This window comes from Equus caballus, chromosome 20, assembly GCF_041296265.1.
Source record: "Equus caballus isolate H_3958 breed thoroughbred chromosome 20, TB-T2T, whole genome shotgun sequence".
Taxonomy (NCBI): Eukaryota; Metazoa; Chordata; class Mammalia; order Perissodactyla; family Equidae; genus Equus; species Equus caballus.
The window spans coordinates 30,332,189-30,337,094 of record NC_091703.1 but is presented as its reverse complement, the minus strand read 5'-3'; the positions used below and the strand labels follow the sequence as shown (position 1 = coordinate 30,337,094).

The window sequence follows — 4,906 nt, the reverse complement described above, 5'->3', positions numbered from 1 at the left end:
AAATTTGCTATATTGCATTTCTTAAGTAAAATATAGAGATTTGTTAGTCTTTCTTTTAGATGCACTATAAAATCATAATTTTGGCATGTAGACTCATAATTTTTATGCTTGCAAGTATCAAATCACTTCACTGGAGTTACATCACAGAGAAAATACCTTCATAATTTATTTTATTTCAGTGAATAAAGTGACCGTAAAGAAAATTTAGTGCTGAAATACGTCTTCACTTTGCCTTGAATCCACCAACAAGATCAACAACAGTCATGAATGCAAGCAATTCAAGCTCTCCAAAGGTTTTCATTCTCTTGGATTTCTCTGACCATCCCTGGTTGGAAATGCCACTCTTCATAATGGTGCTTGTTGCTTACATCTGCACACTAGTGGGAAATGTCTCAATTACTGAGGTATCCATGGTGGATCTTCATCTTGACAGCCCTATGTACTTCTCCTTTCCAATCTCTACTTCCTGGACCTGTGTTTTACTACAACCACCATCCTTCAACTACTGCTGAACCTCTGTGGCTCAGATAAGTCTATCAGCTATGGAGGCTGTGTGATCCAGTTTTATATGTTTCACTTCCTGGCGCCCCCCAAATACATGTCTTAGTTGTGATGCCAGTGGATCATTACATGGCCATCCGGAAGTCCTGGAAGTCCCCAGCTATCATGCATCAGTGACTCTGCATCCTCCTAGTGGTCATGGCATGGTTAAGCAGTTTGGCTACCTCCTTGCTTCTGGCTCACCATCTGGCTGCCACTCTGTGGTGACAAGATAGATGACTTCCTGTGTGAAGTCCTAGTGATGATCAAGATGTCATGTGTTGATACCACATTCAATATAGCTATGCTCTCCATTGTGGGGACTTTCTAGTCCCTGTTTCCCTTGTCATATATCCTTATCTCCTATGAATTTATTGTAGCTACAGTGCTCAGAATAGGGCCCTCAGAGGGAAAGAAGAAGGCCTTTAACACATGTGGTTCTCATGTTATTGTTGAATCTTTCCTCTATGGGCCAGTAATTAGCATGTGTGTGCAGCCTTCTGCTACTAACTCCCAGGACAAGAACAAACTCACGTCCCTGTCCTACAGTTTGGTGACTCCTATGCTTTACCTTTTTACCTATACTTTGAGAAACAAGGACATAAAATGGGCAAAGAAGAGGCTTCTTGTCAGAATGCACCATTGGGGAAGAGACTAAACATAGCTATTTTTATACTCCATATAGCACTCAGAAGATCCCCTGCTTTAAAATTACTTCTTAATTGAACCTCCTCCAAAACTACTAGCATTCTTTTGTACCTATCCTATCTATATATCTGTTCATTTAACACACTGTTGATCATTTCAAAGTGTTAAGCCTAATCCTCAGTTTTTCTGCAATTCGTATTGAGTGATCACCATGTCATTAAGTTCCTCTGTATCCATCTAAACATTCTACTATACAAATCTAAAAAGTGAGCAATAAGTAAATGCTTATTGACTGACGCATTCACTGTTCACCAAGGGAAAAAAATCAAACCTTATCATTTTATGTTATATTTTTAAAAAATTATACAAGTAATATAGATTGCAGTTTACCTTCCTGTTATTATGTACATGATTTAAGGATTAATCTTTCATTTGCTAATGAACTCTTTTTATGAATTACCAGCAACACCGAATGGCTTGATACCTCATATTCTATAACCAACCATCTCAACCACACATTCAATATCTGATTCTTTATAAATAAGATAATTCAAAAGTAATATCTGACAATTTCTTTCCTATAGGTATCAGTGAGAAATCCTTCCTTTTGAGGCATTTGACTGAAGTAACTATCTTTAGGTTCCCCGAGAGAAAAGAGAAAAATTGTAATAAAACATTTCCACAGAGAACTCTGTCCCAAGGAACTTATTCTGCTAACTCATTTGGGATACCATAAATGGCCTGTTTGAAAATAATGCCCAGGAGTCTCAGGAATATAATACAAATAGCACACCCACAAAACATTCTTGATGTTACTGTCTTCCTAACCCATGCTTTTTTCTCTTTGGCAGCATTGTATCAAATGCAAAACTCACATTTCCGAAGGTAATTCTTAAATACTCATCTGTGTACTGCAGTTTCTCTATCCTTCTCTGAAAGTTTGAAAACTTCAAGTGTATTCCTTCATAATTCCTTTTTATTGAATATTTATCAAAATAAGGTGAGTAGAAAGACTTTGTTTTAAAGGCCACACGTTCTTAGAGGAAGTGGTATGTGTGTACATCATAGTACCTTATATACATAGGAAAAGCAGAGAGCATTTCATTTCTGGGAGCATTTTCTAAATTTTAGAAATACCTAGTTGAGTGGCTGTAGAAAGCAACTAGATTTTTCTTTGTAATCAGTCTCTCTGTCTCTCATTTAAACCAATTTAAAACAAATTTAAAAGCATTTAAATTTCATTGAACACTTTGACAGATGTTAGATACCTGAATAAAGTGATGTCTTCATTCAATCATGTAAACTTTTTAAATACATGATCAAAATTTGAAGGATTGACATGCCCACAATTTTTATCCAGATATTTCGATGTCAGATAAAAAAATTTTGTTTTGTATGCTTTTTCCTACATATTAAGCTAAAAAGCACTCTAAATATAAATAAAATACAATGTGATGAAAATGATGTATAAATAAGATAGACTAGCATAAAAATGTGACTGGAGATACAAAGGAGGTGTCAAAAGGAATACATAGAGTCTGGCACTTTATTAAATGACTTTAAACATTTGTGGATAAATAGAACCCTATGTAGTGAAATGGTGATGAAAAATCACTAGAAGTAGATCAAAAAGTAGGTTAAAAAAGTCAGAGGTTCTAAGAGCTGAAAGTAATGAAATACCATGAGAATGACATGGAAAGTATTTAGAGATGTAAGCTAGAATATAGAGCTTAAATATACTTCATGATTAAATCACATTAAGATACGTGTTGTGGAATCTCCAGGGAAATATCCAGAGAAATGGAGGAGACTCTTAGGTGATCACCATTCACAAATAAAACCACTCTTACTAAGGTGAATAACATGAGTGAAATTGAAAATAATTCAAATTTAATAAAATTGCTGAAAGCATAATTGACTGAATGCTATCATTAGAGTTAGATAGATCGGAATTTTTAGAATATTTATTTTAACTAATAAATTAATTCATACCTTTTTTTTCATATTCCACCTTCTAAAACATAGAATTTTCTACCTGAAAAAGAACTTAGGCCAAGATACGTTTCTAAATTCAGTATACTCATATAACATCAAGTCAAACAAGGTGTAGGGGACACACTCATTCAGGAAACATCCCTACATCCCGATTTCTTTGGAATCTTGAAACTGAATGTACAGTCTTATTACGTTACTATCTCATCTAAGGAATTGATTGCTTTTTGATCTTTAGAATCTCTCCAGTCATTAGCAGCGAATAGGAATGAATGATTAACAATATCCCAAGAAAAGGAAACTAAAATTTCCTTTGTAACAGGATTTGGGGATGGGTACTAAATGATTTAATGTGTAGCAAATACATACTGTAGTGTTTGGTACACAGGATTCATTAAGGATTAGTTGGAATTATTGTTATTGTTTTATTATTCTACCACACATTTCTAACCTAAGGGTAGTGAGTAATCAAAGGGAAACATTTACATCTTAGCTCTGAATAGCTTTGTGTGACACCTCACAGGGTGGCTTTGAGGACTTAATGAAACAGAGAACGCCAAAACTGTGCTTTATAACCTTACGAATATAATCTGTTGCCTTTAAACTGCTAATTGACTGAGAAGTTAACTCAAGATTTTGTCACTAGGAAACACTACCTTAACTTCCTGTCTGAATATCCCTCATCTAACAAATGATTGTACATTTCATAAAACACACTTCATCACTAAAGTAAAAGTATAATCAAAAACGCCTCATTACCTAATTAATCTTTCTCAAATATTGCTTTAATTAGTTAGTTGATTTTGTTATTACAATGTGCCTTTTAGCTAAATAAGAAAAAAGGAAAAAAAAGGAATATACCCTGAATATGTAAAAATCATATGAAAAAGTCTCTGATCCTGAATTGAAATATCAACTTTTCCCTGACACCAGTTCTCTCTAGTTAAAAGATGTAATTAGTGGCCGGCCCTGTGTTCAAGTGGTTAAGTTCCCAAAGCAGAGGCTTTGGATGCCCAGGGTTTCTCTGGTTCTGATCCTGAATGTAGACATGGCACCACTCATCAGACCATGCTGAGGCGGCATCCCACATGCCACAATCATAGGCACTCACACCTAGCATATACAACTATGTACTGGGGGGCTTTGGGGAGAAGAAGAAGAAAAAAAGATGTAATTATAGCTACATACAATCAAGTGAATCATTGATAACTGTTCAAACTCATATAAAAATATATAAAATATATATAATATAATATATAAAATATATAAATACAGCATACAAGCCCACTCAATAAAGGAAAATCCCTACAACACAAATTAAAACTTAACATGAAAAAATAAAATGCCTAATTTGAACGAAATAGTTATGCAAGAAAAAATACATCCCAAAACAAATTCTTGAGTATGGGAAAGCGTTAGTCATAGTGCAACTCTCCTGTTTTATGCTTCAGGAAAATGACGTGAAAGTGTTTAAATTTCTTGCTCAATTCCATAATACAAAGATGGACTTGTTTCAAATCAGCCTTGTGACTCCTCTTGGAGATGATATGATTATTCAATTAAAATAATATAATTGTATCTGGAAAAGATTATTTTCATGATTCTTATAGCTCCAGGTTTTCTCCTCCTCCTCCTTCTACTATGGATGCTCAACACTTTTACCTTCTTGATATTTCAGTAACGCCTTGTAGCAGTGCTTCTGAAAATCAGCCATCTGATTCCTGGG

At 34.6% G+C, this 4,906-nt stretch overlaps 1 pseudogene; it reads left to right on the top strand.

Annotated features, from left to right (window-relative positions):
- OR2P3P (olfactory receptor family 2 subfamily P member 3, pseudogene) lies at positions 264–1,198 on the top strand (annotated as a pseudogene).